The 18,407-nt window shown below is 43.7% G+C and overlaps 1 protein-coding gene across 3 annotated transcripts in view; it reads right to left on the bottom strand.

Annotated features, from left to right (window-relative positions):
* Positions 1–18,407, bottom strand: part of FGGY (FGGY carbohydrate kinase domain containing) — a 356,970-nt gene that overhangs the window by 260,860 nt on the left and 77,703 nt on the right. For all 3 annotated transcript variants that reach the window (XM_068140722.1, XM_068140721.1, XM_068140717.1), the window contains exon 5: positions 6,939–7,003. The gene's annotated coding sequence lies outside the window, so the exon portion shown is untranslated. The remainder of the gene's footprint in view (positions 1–6,938; positions 7,004–18,407) is intronic.

Genomic DNA, 18,407 nt, shown 5'->3' with positions numbered 1-18,407 from the left:
TGGGTTGGAAGGGACCTCCAAAGGTCATCCAGACCAACCCCCCTGCAGTCAGCAGGGACATCCTCCACTAGTTCAGATTGCTCAGACCCTTGTCGAGCCTGGCCTCGAATATCTCCAGGGATGGAGCCTCAACCTACCTCCCTGGGCAACTTGCTGCAGTGTTCACCACCCTCATGGTAAAGAACTTGTTCCTAACATCCAATCTAAACCTCCTCTTCTCTAGTTGAAACCATTGCCATTCATCCTATCACTGCAGGCCTTTGGAAATGGTCCCTCCCCAGCCTTCTTGTAGGCCCCTTCAGGTACTCTAAGGAAAGCTGCAACTGTTTCCCTCAGCCAACACACAGCTTATTAGCTTGGTCCCACATTTCTCCCTACATTATGCAAGGTCAGAGGGATTACAGCAGAGTTTTGCAGATCCTAGTTTTCATAGATTCATAAAATACCAGGTTGGAAGGGACCTCAAAGATCACCTAGTGCAACCTTTCAGTCTACTCTCAAACTGCAGTCCAGCCAGGTTCGTTTCCACAATAGCAGTGCAGAACCTGTTTCTATCAGACAGACAGCTTCAGTCTTCATGCTTTTTAAAGAAGAAAGGATAGTGGTAATAGGGACATTTCCAAGGAGATCTCCTCTGTTTCGTTTTGAATCTTCAATCTCACAAGCCTGTCCACCTCCCTCTGGAAGCCACCCCTTCCCCCCAGCATGTCAACAGGACCACACAGCTTGGTGTCATCTGCAGACTTGCTGAGGGTGCCTCAATGCCCATGTCACTGACAAATCCTGAAAGTCCTTGCAGTGATCAGCCACATTTAATACAGTAACAAAATGAGATGAGAGTGGAGGGGCTAAAATGAGTGTGGAAGTAGGAAAGAAATGCAACATGGTCTGGAGGTTTGTCTAAATGCTTTGATTTTTTTTTAGGCAAAGGAATGTCTTCCATCACATCCTGTCTTGCTTTCATGATCATTTTGCCGCTTCCAAATTTTAACCAGATAAAAAGAGAACACCACTCTACTTTGCACGTGATGGCAGGATACTCTATGCTGATGACATGATATCCTCTGACAGATTACAGAGCTCTGTGGTCCTTCTTCCATCTGTGGTTGTAAATATGAACAAAAATTTGACAAAAAAAAAAGGAAGGGGAAAAAAAAGGTAGAAGGAAGTTTACAGCAGGCAGCTATGGGCAAATCTGCCCTCAAGAAGTTTCTTTCTTCCTAAAAGTCAAAGTCTGATTTGCACCCTGAAGTTAAGTCCTGTGCCTCACACATTTGCTTGTTTTCAATCCTTGCTGTAGTCACTGTAAGCATCCTAATAAACTGGATAAACACACCTTTTTCAGGGTTCTCCTGAATTCTTCCTGGTGATACTTTGTGGCAGTTAAATTAAGATCCACATACCTTCACAGATGTCTTAATCAACAGTACCTCATCTTTGTGGCCTCACCACAAAGATCCTAAAGATCCTGAAATCCTAGATAAGTCACTCTGCAAATGGAGAGAGTTGTCTACAGGAGGGGCAAGAATTCCTCATGCTTTCCCAGGTGGCTGCTAAGCTCCCTGCCCATCAGCTCCTGCCACAGATCTGGGCTGCAGAGGTTTGAATCCAGCCAGTTACTCTTCCTTACTATGCTCCAAGGAGCTGCACCCATCAGACACTGATCCAGTAGAAGCCCACCTTGCAGCTGGCCTCTGGGAACCAGCTTCTGTCCAAAGAGAAGTGCTTCTGGGAAGAGCGAGGAATGAAAGAAGTGGGAGCAGAGGCAGCAGGAACATTACTCCCAGAAGATGTGCTCTTGGGGAGAAGAGTTTTAAAGTTGGGGGAAGAGGTAGAACAAGTCTAAAGAGAATATGGGAGGACATAAGAAAGAAACTCAGAAAACTCCTGATATAGATCCTTATGCCAGTGTAATCAGCAAAGGATCATGCAATATGCCAGGAATTAAACCACGGCTTGAGCAATGATTTTTGTCACCAATGAAATCCTGCAGGGAGCAGTCACTGAGCCTTAGTCTGTGATTCATTCTTAGGGGCACAGGCAGGTAAAGAGCTGAGGGGAAATGATTTATGAAGACAGAGCTAAATGCTTATTGCTAGGTTAAACAACAAGGAAGGGAAGTCGTAACAGTCTACAAAGACCCATAGGAAGAAATGTCAGGGAGTGTGGGGAACTGTTTTGAATAGCAAGTTCAACCTCCTAACACTGAGGTGCAGTGGCTTCTGAGAGACTTGCCCAAAGAGCTGCATTTGGTTGGCTTTGACCAGCCTGGGCAAACCATGGGCAAATGAAAGACAAGGAACAATTCTGTGCTGCTGGAGAGGCGAAGAGATTATTCAGGTCTGTACCATGTTCAGAGAAGCTCCATGTTTCCACCACTGGAGAAGCTATCTGCAATGTTCAGCAAGGCACAGGAGCTGGAGAGAGCATTTAGGGGACAGCATTCTGGACACAAACCCCAACTGCTTTTCCCATTAGATTTCTGTACTAGCAGCAATTACAAACCTTAGACACTTAGGACAGTTTCAGATTGGTTGTATAAATGAAGAAATCACTGAGTTGCTCTTGCAAAGCAATAAGCACACAAGATCACTTACAACTAGAAAGACCACAGCAGTTTCACTACAATTAACATCCAATTTAGCCTAAACTCAGGGTAAGTGTTGAAACTGCACCATATCTTCTGCTCCCTTCAGCCTCTGGAATAGCTCTTAATTGGACCTGAGCTGAGCACCTGCAGGAGGGGTCAGATCCAGCTCAAGGTCATGTTTCAGGGAGATAAATATTTCAGTAGGAGGCCTGGGGGGATGTGTCTGATGCTCCATATGGGGAAGAGAGCTGCTGGGGCTACACTTAGCAGGAATGGAAGGGAAAGGGAAGAAATGCAAGGTAAAAACAACAACAAAACCCCCAACCAACCAAAACACCACAAACAAACAAAAAACCTGACCAACCAAAAAAAATACCAAAAACTCAACAACAAGAAGGACTTTTAAATTTTGTTTGACAGCATGGCATTGCAGCTGTGGCGGGGTCAGGCTACAACTAGCAATGCAGAATCCCTCAGATTGCAAAGTTCCTGTTAATTAAAGGAAATTGCAGGTAAAGGGGAGAAGAGGGCTCCTACAGTCTGGGATTGTGGTAAGGGGGAGGGGAAAGGAAAACTAAACCAAACCAAATGCAGAGCCACAGGAAACATGCAACCCTAAGATATCTTCTGTCTCCCTCTTTCCTGGCAGATGTCTCCTTCCCAGTCCCACTGGATTGGTTTGTACACTAAGGAGGACAAAGCAAACTGTTTCCTTGCTTTTTCCTGCCTTGATTGAGACACAGGATCACTAATGTGGGGTGCTGCTTAACTCAGGGCAGGAACCTAATTCTCACTTAGCCCTGACTCCTAAGAAACAATCCCAGTGGTAGTTTCCAGAAAAGACTAGCCATTCCTTGGCCCCTGCATGAGAAAGAAGGTGAATTCTCTACAAATACCCCCAAAACTGCACATGAATTTATAATTGCCTCAGAATGCAAAAGTGAGAGGTGGGGGGAAAAAAGGAAGAGGAACCATGTATGACTCCTATGGCGAGGAAGGGGCTGAGAGAAACCTAAGAAAGCTGGGGGCGGGGGGGGGATTTGTTTTGGCTGAGCATCATGATGTGGGTCAGCTGGCGGCTACAGGGCTTGAACATGCACAGAACAAAATACATAGCTAAAGTGTCCTGAAGAGATGGATTTAAGAACTGAGTAAAATCAGACTGCAATTTATATCCCATCTTAAGGCTAAGAAAGGGCTGAGCATCCTTGAGGAAATTCCACTCAATGGCAGAACAACGTGTCAAAGCATTTTGGAGACTAAGCAGTTGATTAAAGAGAAATTCAGGTACTAAAAAACCCCAAATCAAACCCCAAAGAAGCTGAGGAACTCTTTTTGTCAAAGCTTTACAAGCAGCACAGAAAAAAATATAAAGAGGAAGAAAAGCTTTGTAATTAAATCCTTAACTTGAGATTCAGGTTCTGCCTCTCACCTCAGCTTAATGCCTGAAACACATTCACAAGAGGTGCCTGATGTATTTGTAAACACCGTGTTGCTTAAAGGTACACCATACAATGTACAATTTCCTAATCCAGGGCATGCTGTCAGGAGGCGACGGTGGGAACAGCTGACTGACCATGCAGCAGAGCCATTCTTCTGCTAAATATAACAAAGTTCAGGTAGTGCCATGGCAGGCAAAATTGTGCCAGGGAGAGACTTTGAATCTATTGTGTCTGTTCCTGTGCTGAGGAAGGAAAGTATTTTTCACCTTCCAGACTTGTTTGGGGCTTTTTCACCTCTTTTTTTTTAAAGAAAATCTTGCTCAGGAAGTTAAAACAATTACCTGAACAGAGCCATGCAGACTGTAAACTCTGCCCCAAAGAAGCCTTTTTTGTTGTACAATAGCTTGCAATGAGCAAGACCCCTTCTGCCCTTTACTGTTGGCTCGTTAGCATTTTCATTACTAAAAACTGAGGTACACATGCACACACACAAGAAAACAATTCTTAGTGTGAATCTTGATTTTGTCTAGGATCCTTTTCAGGATGCTTATGGCATTCCATAAAGTTGCTTGAAATACATCTGCTGTGTATTTAATTGTGATTTTAAATGCCAAAACCTGGAAGCCTTGCTGATATTGTATGTGAACACTGTGTCTGCTTATGTTCAAACCCCCAGGCGCTTGAAATAACTCCACTGTACACAGAGGACGTTGTTCACTTTGGTTTTACAATTTTTGCCTGTGTAGAAGGAGCTCTAATGTCCTGAGAACATAAATGTATGTTCATAACCACAGAGCAAGATCACAGCTGGAATCTACCTGGGCCTTGGATCATATTTCAGCAGTGGCATGAAGTGACAAAGCAGCTTATTTCTCAGCTGAATTTACAAGAGCTGCAAGTGGAACAGCACATACTAGACTTACTGACGTAAGGCCCAGGTGAGTGCATGCTACAGGTCCACCTCTGTGCCTGCTCCACAGGGAATAGCAGGCTCTGCCAGCCAGACTTAGGGGCTGTCACTGCTGTAGCCCTAGAGGAACCTGCTCCAAACCCTGGTGTGTTAGTAAAGGTGGCAGCTGCCATAACAGCCTTCTGTGTAGGTTACAAACTGGGGGTCTTTTTATTGAGTCCAGTGAGTTTTGTAGCAAGCCTTCATTGTTTTGTCTCAACGTACAAAGCATTACAGGGAGCTCACAGGCGAATGTGCTTTTTTCCTTTCAAGGATTAAACAGGAGCAGATCATAATTCCCTTTAAATGCATCTACTATTCACTAAGTTTTATTATGGGCTTCAAACCAACAGCATATATATCTTTATACTCAATTCCAGTCTGCTCCCTACAGGTGTTCTGAAACTCACATTTTATGCTTAGATGTGATTGACCATGAAAGTCCCAGGGTAATATGTGTTCCTTGAGCAAAGACGTGGACAAATACCTGGCCAATGTTCATTTTTCACATTAAGTTTGCAGTAAATAATCTTACAAGTAATTCTGCCACTTCCTTTCTGTAGGAATCTCTGCAAGGAGCAGCATAGTGCGGCTTGCAGAAAGCCAACAAGTAGTATTTATGAACAGAAAGGAAGTAAATTAATTTCAGTGTTTGATTTAACATTGCAGGATTTATTTCATGCACACTAAGAAGAGAAGGCATGGTCCCTCTGGTCCCTCCTCTAGTCTGGCCATACTACCAAACAAGGAAAATTCTGCTGAGTTAGGACTACAGACAAGGGGTCAATGAAGAGACACTTGAGTTCTCAGTGTGCATCCCAGCCAGCCAGCTCTGCAATAGCTGTCATTATTTGTAATGTGTATGGCAGAGAAATAGGTGGAGAAATGAATCCATTCAGGTAAGGGAACACCCTTGTTTTGAGCAATCACCATTTTTCACAATGCCATGTACAGGGGTCACTCAGGGTTTTCCTTCCCTTGTAACCCAGGCTTCCTGAGAGGAAGGACAGCTGAAATACAGGAACAAGTGGCTGTACAACATTTCCACCAGTTTAGAAGACATTCCTCATGGACATGGGTCTAGAAACCACATCTGAACCTTCAAACTTCCTGATGTAGGACAGGAAGGCTCTGCAGAGAGATCTGGACAGGTTCAGTTGATGGGATGAGGTCAGTGGGATGAGGTTTAACAAGGCCAAGTCCTGGGTCCTGCACTTCGCTCACAACAACCCCAAGCAACACTCCAGACTTTGGGAACAGTGGCTGAAAAGCAGCCTGGTGGAAAAGGATCCCGGAGTGCTGGTTGATGGGCAGCTGAACTCATGTTCAGTGTGTTCAGCAGTGTGCCCAGGTGGCCAAGAAGGCCAACAGTATCCTAGCCTGGATCAAAACCAGCATGGCCAGCAGGAGCACAGCAGTGATGGTGCCCCTGTGCTTGGCCCTGGTGAGGCCACAGCTTGAATACTGGGTTCAGTTCTGGGCACCACAGGATAGGAAAGACATTGAGGTGCTGGAGCATGTCCAGAGAAGAGCAACGAGACTGGTGAGAGGTTTGGAGGATGTCATATGAGGAGAGGCTGAGGGAGGTGGGGTTGTTTAGTCTGGAGAACAGAAGGCTAAGGGGAGATTTTATTGGTCTCTACAACTACCTGAAAGCAGATTGGAGTGAGGCTGGTGTTGGTCTCTTCTCCCAAATAACCAGTACAGGACAACAGGAAATGGATTACATTGTGCCAGGAGATGTTTAGATTGGACACTAGGAGAAACTTCATTACTGAGAGCATGGTGAGGGGTTGGAACACAGCAAAAACTGCTCCCATGCCCTTAAATCCGCCTTCAATCTGCAGGTTGCAATACAAGTGGGAAATACAAGGAAACATTTCAGCTATTGAAATGCACTGGTCTAGCACCAAGCTTCTGCTTAGAAAGCTGTTCATAACAAACAACAACTACTTACAGGATCACTGCAAGATCATTAGAGGACTCAGAGACTGAAGAGTACTTGGTCCATCTGGTTGATGCCTGGAAAACACAGTGCCACATATCAGCAACTAACACCAGCAATCAATGCATTTTATGAGTGCTGAAAGAACTGGAGGAAATGTTCAAACCCAGGCTGCTGGGCTGGGCTACTCTGTGACCTAAATCCTGGCCAAAGGGAAGAAAATCTGCCCTTCACTAGATCATCACTGATTAAAACATAGTTCTTCTCTAGGTCTAGGACTCTTATCACAGAATCACAGAATGTTAGAGGTTAGAAGGGACCTCCAGAGATCATTGAGTCCAACCCCCCTGGCAAAGCAGGATCACCTAGGGCAGGCCACACAGGAACATATCCAGGTGGGCTTTGAAAGTCTCCAGTTCATCAGTTGGTCTCTGAAAGGGTTAATGGGACCCTAGAGATAATAAAAACATTATGCAGCTGTGTAGGTGCTGGGAAGATGAATATAGGTTGATTTTTACAAACCTAACCTATGTGGAGTGAGTCATAATTTGCACCTTGCGTCATTCAATAAATAGGTCTTTTGAAAGTCAACCCACTGTGAATGGGCTGCTAGCTCTCAAAAACACAAGAACCCAGCTCTCCTGCCCACAGGCTGATGAGCTGCAGGATCAAAAAGCTCTTCTCTCTAGGTTACAATGTGATGGCAATAATAGGATCCAAACAAACAACGACATACTTGTGGGTTTGCCGCATCTCTTGTAAAAGGTCAAAAGGTTTTGATGGAAGCAACTCTTCTTCTTTCATGAAACCATGTAATTCTTAATCATAAATGTGTGTTAATCTCATTGCTGTTTCTGCTGTGCCTGTAATGCTGGTTTGTTGGGGTGGTTTTTTCATATATGCCTCACATCAACTTTTTAATTTTAAGGGAAACCTTGAAAGTTTAGCTAAATAGCATTTGCTTTTGTGCATTTTAACCATAAGCACCTGTGTGAAGGCAATTTTCCTGTTCTGTAGTCACCCGGGGGAAGTAAAGCAAGGAGAGAGAAGGTCTCCATGTTCACAAGGACCTCAGCACTGAGGAGACAGAATAATCATCTTTTGTTGAGTATGAAAATAACACAAAAGCAAAGTAAACAATAGCCTTTTGTTCTGACCAAGACAGGCAGGGCTTGAAAAGTCTTTAAACGAGATAGAAAATTTCCATCCAAAAGGAACCATGGAGTAGGTAGACACATAACAACCTTTTGGAGTTCAGTGATTAAATTTAATACTGTGCCAAACAGTGATTAGTTGATGAAGGGCGTTTATAAACAGAATAGAAACAAGGGAAGTGTGGCTCCAGTATAGCACTGGGCTGCCAGTGCAGTTTGGTGTTCAGCTTTCTACTTTACTTTAATAACAAGGTCCAATGAAAAAACAAACCAAAACCACTTTAATTTGATTTATTTCCCTAAGGAAACCCAGTGCCCTTGGAAACATAGGCTGCCTGGTGCATAATACTCAAACTTCATCACTCAGGGTCAGATCCAAGGAAAGGGCTTAGGGACCAAGTGAAGCACAGAAATGTACACTTTTCTTCAGCATTTTTTCTCCTCTCTAACTCAGTCCCAGACTACTGCTACCTGTGGATCCCATTGCTAGGCAAGGAATTCTTCCAGTTCACTGTGTAGGTAAAGCAGCAGCCTAATTAAGGCTTCTCAATTCCATCTTCAGAGCTGGGTGCCAATGTCCTGCATGGATCTTTGCCTTTAGTGCATTAAAATCCTCTGTTGAGCCCAACAAGATGTGTTGTCCTTAACACCATACATATATGACCAATGATGCAGGCGAACAGGAGCACAAATCCTTGATAACTTCTCTGTGGTCTCTCCTAAACCTATCCCAGACAGGCAGCAAGAGTGTGGTGCTCAGAGAAGTCAACTAGAATAGAATAGAATAGAATAGAATAGAATAGAATAGAATAGAATAGAATAGAATAGAATAGAATAGAATAGACCAGGTTGGAAGAGACCTTCAAGATACCTTAGCCCCAGCACACAGGCAAACCAAGCCAACTTAAGCCAATAGGCAGTGGTTTTGCAGAGGACAAACAAGATCATCCCATGGTTTTACCAAGGTAAAAATTACCCCCTGGAGTCTGAGAAGTCACCTTAGAAGGAAATAAAATGTTTACTTCAGTTTCTGTTAAATTAATTGCTCCAACTCATTCCAGTATCTTAAGCATCAGTATCTGAAGCCTCACGTAATCTAAGACTAATGTAAGTCTCGCAAAGTATAAGCAAAATTAAACTGAGATATGTGTGCAGGAGAAGACATGATAGCTCTTCTTTTCTTCCTTTTCTGTCATCACCTATTCCAGCAGTCCAAGCAAATGCCATCATCATTTTAATTTGAAATAAACCTTCTTACTTTAAAATCTATTTTGGACCGGCTGCATTAATATAAATCTGCTGTCTTCTCATGGACTTTCTCCAGCTCTATTCTGGTGCAAGCAAGATCTGAATCTTATTTTGGTGATAAATTGCAGGGTTATGCTAAAGGTCAGCAATGGTGCAGGCCACAGGTTTTGGTGAAATCTATTTATGGGGAAAAGAATTTACACTTAGAACTTCTTACAAAAGCCACATGATTGTTTTTTTTTTCATGAGAAGTTCTAGATAACGTTAAAGCGCTTGGCTCATTGTTTTAAACCCATCCATTAATTAACACTAATTAATCACCAAGGATGTGGTGTGCACTAAGTTAGCTGCAGATTTCAGAACAAGAAAATGAGCCCAAAAACTCGAGGAAGAACTATCTTGGAGTCTCTAAGTAACACTTCAAATGAATGGGTTTGTGAAGCTGCTATCAGAATCCTCCATCACAACTTCCCGGCCTGCCAGAGGGCCTGGGAGCTCTTCTCATCGGGGGGAGAAGCAAGTGATTTGTACCTCAGAAAATTATTTGCCTGTGATGTGTGTTCCAGGTGGTGCTAAGAGGTAAATCCCCGAGGCTTTCTCCACAATGATCAAATGCCAACAACTAGAGCAGTTTACTGGAACGGCAGCAGCGTCTAAAGTCTCTGCAGTGACAGCTTTAACAAGAAATATACAAGAGTTTATACTCTGCAAAGCTGAGCTAGACCATTTTGGCAAAGACTCTGTCTGCCTACCGAGGGTGGGGTAGGTTTTACTGTCTATATAATGACTTCCTACTGCAAGTGGGTCAGGTAATTCAAATAAGGAGCCAAAACTGCCTTTGCTCGAGTCTGGTGGAAGTCTGGCCTGTCAGTAAACATGTCCCTCAGCCACGGAGTGCTCATCCTCTATCATGTGATGTCTCAGCCATTTCCTGGTACTGCCACTCCAACAAATACTTCACTTTATCTCCCTCAGATTCAAACATCGGCAGTTTCACCACTGAGCTTGCTGTTGCTGCACTTCCTGGTGTCAGTGGCCTGCTGTGAACTGGAAAAATACCTCCTGAAAAAAAACAGCCAAGCCCTTGAATGATACCAGAGGCTCCTTCTTTCTCTGCCTTTGTTGTAGCACACTAGGCAGTCTTCCAGTTTGTCACTTTCGCCTGTCCAGCTCCAAACCAAATGTTTCAGCCTGCACAAATAATCAGGTTTTAAGCCAAACCTACAGCAGAAGATCAGCTCCCTGCATGTGATGAGTACTGCACAGGTTTCCCTCTACCTGAGCCTGGATGCTTTATGTTCAAATACGTGCATTGTGCTGGCTCTGGGATTTGGAGTGGGTTAAACGTATTGTGTGGTGGGGTCTGGGGTGGTAAATCCCAAACTTAGCAAGATTGCAGAGGTGCTGCCTTCCACTGTGGTTAAGAAATAATTCATTTCTGGTTGAAATGTTAGAAGAGAGGTATGAAGCAATTTGAAAGGTTAAGAAATAGCAACCAGAAATAATAGTTCGTGCAGGCATTATGGATGGCACAGGCTGCCCTGTCCAGTGGCAAACCTCCCTTCTGCACAAAGCAGCCTCCCCAGCAGCCTGCACAGCAGCTCCTACAGGAGAGAGCTGCTGGGAAAGGACACAGCAGTTCTCGAAAGGATCCTGCAACTATTCAGAATGCAGCTGTTTGCCAAAAGAGTATCTGCATGGCTTTGCACATCATATACATTTTGGGCAACACTGTTCATCTTGGGTCAGTTCACTAACTTTTCTAGCTCTGAAAGTGAGCAGAAGCTTTGACAAGCTTTGAAGTGAATAACAGCTCTTCCTAAGTCAAAGTTATGCTGGCAGACTACAGATGAACCACAAGGCCAAAGGTGCTGAGCAGTGACCAAGAGATGTCACCGTGTTTCATAACTCCATCCTTTACTGGAAACCAAGTCAGCAAAACAAAAGTGATGTCCACAGGCTCTAGTGGGCTCTGGATTAAACTGATCTCTTCTGCGGAACAGTTTCATGAATCCTACCAGTTTGAAACAGCTCTTTTAAAGGGACATTTCTGAGAACGAACAAGTCGCTTTATAGATGCAGGATGTTCTCATGAAAAGTTTTTGCTTGACTCTTGACTATCTTTCAAAACAAGCACACTCCTGTAAAGAACAAATGAACATCAATATTGGTCCTAAATGTATTTGAAAATTAATACTGTAGCCCTGTGCCACTTAAAAGTACTCTGTTGTGATCTTCACAAGGTTATCCCAGTTGCTTTGCCCCATAAAATTAACCACAAACACAATAGTGAATGAGTCAGAACAAAGCTGACTCCAAGGGAAGGGGTAAATGCCTCTGGAGAGCACAGCAAACAGGAGGCATGAAGCAAAGTGAAGACTGCAGCAGTGCATGGCAGCAGGGACTGGGGTAAAGACACAACACTTGTCTGTGAAACTTCTCATTTGGTTCAAGCTCTTCCATCTCCCACCAAGGCAAAATCTCTTGCAAGGTCTGGAACATCTGATCTAATGGACCTAAATCTGACTTGGAAAGACACGAGCTACAAGATGCAAGGTCTGAGCAGGAAGGCAGCCCACAGGCTCCAGCACTTCTACATAGCAGCTTTGAAAAGAGTTTCCAAGGGGCTTGCACAAAAAGTCCTTTCAAAAGTGCTCCATAAAATGCACCTGAAGAAAGACCGTTAGGAGGAGACTCGAGTAGCTCTGATTTCTTCTGTTTAGCTCAGGTGTTGTTTTTTCACACACAGAAACACATGTAGAGACTTAGTACACCCTACAATGCCTCACTAAAGTCATCAAGCCGTGGTTATAACTTCATCCAAGATCAACAAGGTCTTTTTCCACAAGCAATCCTTTGTGTTTGGGAAGCCTTTGCCCTGAATTTTACTGTCTCCCAATCAACTAATAGGTGCTCTGCAGTCAAACACCAGCTATTTAAGGGCAACCTGTGTAACAACATAAGCCATAAGCAACTGCTCATTTATGTACCATTCCTGCATAATGTCTTTAAAGCTTCAAGGATTGGTGCATTGTATGGCACAAAATCACAGAATCACAGAATGTTAGGGGTTGGAAGGGACCTCCAGAGATCATCCAGTCCAACTCCCCTGCCAGAGCAGGATCACCTAGGGCAGGTCACAGAGGAACACACCCAGGTGGGTTTTGAATGTCTCTAGAGAAGGAGAGTCCACAAGCTCTCTGGGCAGCCTGTTCCAGGGCTCCATCAGCCTCACAGTAAAGAAGTCTTTCCTCATGCTGAGCTGGAACCTCCTGTGTTGCAGCTTGTACCTGTTGTTCCTTGTCCTATCACTGGGCACCACCAAAAGGAACCTGGCACCTTCATCTTGACACCCACTCCTCAGATATTTATAGACATTAATCAGGTCCCCTCTCAGCCTTCTCTTCTCCAGACTAAACAGCCCCAGGTCTCTCAGTCTTTCTTCATAGAAGAGATATTCAAGTCCCGTAATCATCCACTGCACTCTCTCCAGCAGATCACTGTCTCTCTTGAACTGGGGAGCCCAAAACTGGATGAAATATTCCAGGTGTGGTCTCATCAGGGCAGAGTTAGAGGGGTAGGAGAACCTCCCTGGACCTGTTGTGATGTTTCTCATACAAAAATCCCTGCTAGAAACATTGTGTATATGATGGCTCATGCTCTACATGGCCACAACCATATCACTGGGTCCTGTGGTCTAAAGCCATCAAGGAAGGGATTCTGGATTCTGAAAAATCTGTGTTGAGAGACTGATGCTCTGCTCCATTACTGAAGGTCTTAAAAAGAACAGCATCTGGATTCAAAAGATGGGGGGAAGGTGTCAGTGCCTTGAAGCTGATTCAGATGAGGAAACAGAGAAGCATAAATGAAACAAAGACAAAAAATGCCTCAAAGTCTGCTGTATGCCTCCAGGAACTTGCAGAATTGCAAAGAGCAACAGGCTCCACCACAACCTCATAGGGATTCCTCCTCTTGCAGAGGCAGAGGGCACAGGGCAACACATGGTCTAGAAAGTGAGTTGGTGATAAGGTGCCTTCCACAAGAAGACTGACACAAGTAGCAGTGCTGGAAAGAAGTCTTGTGGCCAACAACTAAGCCTGAGCCCTCCTGATCTGGCTGTATAAAGTCACCCTCATTTGCTGAGATGCTGCACAGTTACTCAAGAGTGAAACACATCCCTGCAAAAGCACAAAGTTTCCAGGCAATGATGGGATTGTATTATTCAGGAGATTGTGACATTACTGTACGTGCCATTGTTCCTGCCACTCTGATGTTTCAGACTGCATAAAAACAAGACTCTTACCTCTTCTCTGTCCTCATCTTCCCTTACCCCAATACACAAGTACTGGCACTGTGTCTCTTTTCTATTTAATCCTAACTATTGGTATTTATGGGACATGTGAATATATAGGCAGGAGAGACAGAAGAAAGGTGTTCACAGGTGCTGCTGGCTGTGGAACAAGAGAGGCTGTGTCAGAGGGACTATGTCAAACACACAACAGCACCTGTGGTGTTATAGCAATGAAAAAGAAAAGGGCTTTTACTGTGTGGTCTCAACAGATGTTATACTGGGCCTGGCATAACACAGGCATGGCCGCAACAGTGAGAGCCAACAGAGCTCCAGGAAACGAGTCCATAACAAAAACCACAAAGCAGCAGGTAGTTCAGAGCATCACAGATGCAGCTAGAAGACAGACAGCATCTTCTCACATGCAGCAGGACATTTACTAGGACACACAGATCTCTGGATGTGCACTGTCTCTGCTGGCACCAGAAAAGGCACCTTTTGAAAGGTTGGACCAGATGATCCTTGGTGTCGTTTCCAACCTGGCATTCTGTGATCCTGTGATTTTTTTGTGCACAGCTGACTAATGGTTGGAACTAGATATGCACAGGAGATGGCAGCTGACATCATCCAAACCTGGCCAGGCCTGCTAGACAGACTGGAGGTCAGCAAGTGCAGAGACTTTGCTCTTTGAAGACTCTTACTCAGTATCAGTTGTGCAACAGGTTATCAGCGTGGGTTGCTTCCGTATACGGTCATGACCCGTAAGAGTGGAAAAACTTGTTTTGTAGTAGTGGAGGGATTTTCCTCAACTGGGTTAAATAATCTTTATTTAACTAAAGCCTGCAGCTGCTGGAACTGCTCTGGACTGACATTAGCATAGCTAAGATCTTTCACCTCCCTTCATCTGCTACAATGCAGAACATCAGTGCCTGTGCATTTCTGCGTTCATTCAGCATTCATACCAGAAACTCAGAACTGGTTTTCTGAATCCCTTGATCCTTCAGACAGAAAAATCTGACAATTTCTCAAACCACAGGAAGCTTAAAAATAGCACTTGTTCCAGCACAGCTACACATTGTTGTTCTTGAAATCGGCGTTAGAAAATACTTACAGTCTCCAAAAGACAGAGGCCTGCAGCAAAGCATCTCTGTTACTGCATGGCTTTATTTAAACAACTCACTCTGTGAAGAGAAGAGCTGCTGAAGCCAGATTTGCTATTGGTTTTGCTCCTTGAGACTAAATACATGGATTCCCCCATGTCTGCTAAGTGTTTGCCTCTACTTCAATTATCCCCTGGGAAGAGGGGAAGGGTCAAGAGTTCAAAGGGGGAACTTTAGCCTAGTCCCTGACTGCAAAGACTGAAAGTAAAATAAATTACCACTGAATGCAAAAGAAAAATATTGATAAGGTCTATATAATTCATTGGATTGCTAATGGGATATAGAGCAGAGGTATAAACAGTTTTTTATTTCTATTTTCCTCTTCTGTCACTTCTGCTTGCAACTTCTCTCTCTTCTTGTGGCCTTGCTGGGGTCTCTGTTTTGACTGCTGTGTGAGGTAATAGGAAGGAGGGAGGAAGTGGGGGAGGAGGTGAATGGTCCCCCTGGATCTACCCATGGGGGAGTTTGAGGAGTTTCTGCATTGTTTATAAATTGTAAATATATAGAGAGAGTACATATATTGTATATTTTGTACACATTCATTGCATTTCAGATTTCTAGATTGCAGTTTGCTTGTAAATATAGCTTCATTTGCTTCCATCCCAAACAGAGCTAAATCTGGCAATTTGTTTTGGGGGGTAATTCAAATTAGTTGGGGGGTAATTTCAACCCACCACGGAGTGGGAGAGACAACTTGGGCCTCTGCACTGTATCAGACTTTGTGTTGTCACTAAACATGCAGGATTTTGTTTTCAAGAGCTCCATGCTTCTGATTTGAAGAATGGGTTGAAAAGTTCCCAGAGGATAAATCCAGACATTTCCTTAGCAAGCCATGGTAAATATTCTCCCTGCTCTGCAAGCTTTATCATTTAAAGGAAGCAGGTGCTCATCACAGCTCTGTAGAAATAGAGAACTATACTAAGAGCTTTTTAGGATTCCTTTCAGGAAAGTAGAATGCAGACCCTACCTGGCACAGACTGACAGCCTCCACTGACTGCAGCATTTTGGTATTTATTCACTCTCCTACTTCAGGGGGGCTAACTATGCTGTTTCCTCTGGAGAGAAGACCCTCCTAGACTAAAGTCAATTAATAGCTTTGGACTCAGATGGACACTACCACAGAGTGCTCCTCCCTGATAAATATGCCCACCAAAGTGTTTTATTAGCCCACACAGCAACAGCAGCTTTCTCCTCTCTCCCTACCTGGGCACACTTGCATTTAAGGATCTTCCTGGCTTGCAAAACTAGAGACATTGTAAGGTCCTGCACCTATGGTTTGGTGGAGTCTAATAAAAAAATGAAAGTAGAACAATAGATATATTACCAGGGACAGGGACCTACTGGAAAGAGTCCAATGGAGGGCCATGAGGATGAATAAGGGACTGGAGCACTGCCTGAGGAGGAGAGGCTGAGAGACCTGGGCTGTTTAGTCTGGAGAGAAGACTGAGGGGATTCAATAAATATTTATAAACATCTGAGGGCTGGGTGTCAAGAGGGAGGGGACAAGCTCTGTTCAGTTGCACCCTGTGACAAGACAATGGGCAATGGATATAAACTACAGCACAGGAGGTTCCACTTCAGTGTGAGGAGGAACTTCTTCACTGGGAGGGTCAGAGCACTAGAACATGCTCCCTGGAGAGGTTGTGGAGTCTTCTTCTCTGGAGACTTTCAAGACACATCTGGATGTGTTCCTGTGTGACCTGTGCTCTTGCAGGGGGTTGGGCTCGACCTCCCGAAGTCCCTTCCAACCCTTAACATCCTGTGATCCTGTGACTTTACTCCAGTTTAGGGACCTCCATTTACTTAACATGCATTTGCCTATTTTAAGCAGCCTCTCAGTATTACAGACTTCTTCTTTTGCTTCCTTTTTATACTCCAGCTGCAATATTTCAACAACTAAGGGGATAACTACCACTGCAAAGATGCTTAACAGTATTTTCAATACAGTCTGTTTCTGAAGAGCCTACAGCATCTTCTTCATAATTCATTTTAAGTACAGACTATTAACAAAGGGCTGGAAGTGTCCAGACAGAATTTACACAGACTGAAGAGGTTATGATTTGCAGATGATGGTTCTTTTCCACTGTAGGTGGATCAGTATTAGCTTGGGAGTAAATGTGCTATCTTTTGGGAATGTTTCCAGTTAACTCCATTCTAACCACATTTGCTTTGCTTGGTTCTGCTTCAGGAACTGAAACTAGCTCGGCTCCAGCATTAAATAACTAAGAAGGAAATAGCAGAGGGTTTACCATATACAGGCTGGCCAGGGGTGGAGCAATATATTGAACTAAAAATACAGCAAAGATTGGCATTGGGAGACCCAGATTGGTTCCATTTTAATTAGGAGATATACAAGCTCCCAGTGCAGCTGATTAAGTTATCTTCATTGAAAACACATTCACACATTCAAATGTCACCATGCCTCAAAGAGGGAAGTGTTGAGACATAAAAGCTTAATGTCCCAAAATGAGGATCTGGTCAAAAAATGCATCCTGCACTTTGTCAGTTTGTCTCTGTGCCCTTTAGCAGCTGGGGTGCCTCCCTCTGCTCCATCCCACACACAAGTAATAGGGTTAGAGAAAACTTTTAACTGCACATCAGAAAATCCAGTAATAATGCTAACCTGATGAAAAGGTTAATCATGGGTGGGGATGGTGATTATTTTGAAACTGAAGGAAAAATAGGAATAGCTTCAACCACTCAGATGAAAAGGGGCAAGAGAAACAGAATGCTGCAAACACAATATAATCTTTGAAGAAATTTTGGCAAGGGAGTAGCTGCAAACCAAGTGAGCAGGAGAGAATTAAGTACCAAAATACCCTTACAATTAAGACTTCACATCATTCAAACTACCGTCCAATACGTTAATTACCTTGTTCTAAAGATGGAATAAAAGAGAGTTTGGCTGTGCCCTCGGCTAATATACACTAAGGGAGCATCACTACAATCAGTGAGTCAAGGTAAAACAAGGAGAAATTAAATGCAGCTCCAGACTTGGGAAGCAAATTCCAGATTTGACCCTATGTTATTCTTTGAACAATAAATATTTTACTGTCTCTCAATTGCATTCTGGAAGAGTGACTTCTACTCCTGATCTTAACTGGACTGCACAAATAAAACCTAGACAGCTCATTTATTGATACTGTGAAATATCCAAACAAGTAATTTTATTGCTATTAAGCAAAATACAACAGCTGGAAAAATAAACCTCAAGCTGTCATAGAGAGTTCAGCTACACAGAAAGAAAGTGAAATGGCTGAAACAGAAAAAGCACTTCCCAAGGAATGCTGAGAATGGGGTGAGCTCCAGTTGCTCTGATTGCTGGCAGATCAATGTGCCTGTTTGGTTTGATGGATGAGGAGATAGGAAGTCAGGTGGGAAAGTGCCCCCAAGAAAGTAAATCTGCATTGTATCTAATCCACTAGGGAGGAAGACTGTGGGAAAAAAGTATTGTTGGCAAAGTACAAGGCATGCAAGCCTGCTAAACTATTCTTGCTGGACTTCAGAGGAAAACAGGAGCACAGATGTTAACACAGGGGTCTCCCCAGCCTGGATATAAAAAATTAGGCAAAGAGTGCCTTTCCAAGGAAGTTACTCCTATCATTATAAGCCTCCCCAGTTCTGTTTAAAG

This window comes from Melanerpes formicivorus, unplaced genomic scaffold, assembly GCF_026170545.1.
Source record: "Melanerpes formicivorus ecotype bairdi unplaced genomic scaffold, bMelFor1.0.p_v2 SCAF_7, whole genome shotgun sequence".
Taxonomy (NCBI): Eukaryota; Metazoa; Chordata; class Aves; order Piciformes; family Picidae; genus Melanerpes; species Melanerpes formicivorus.
This window is presented reverse-complemented; position numbering and strand designations above follow the sequence as displayed.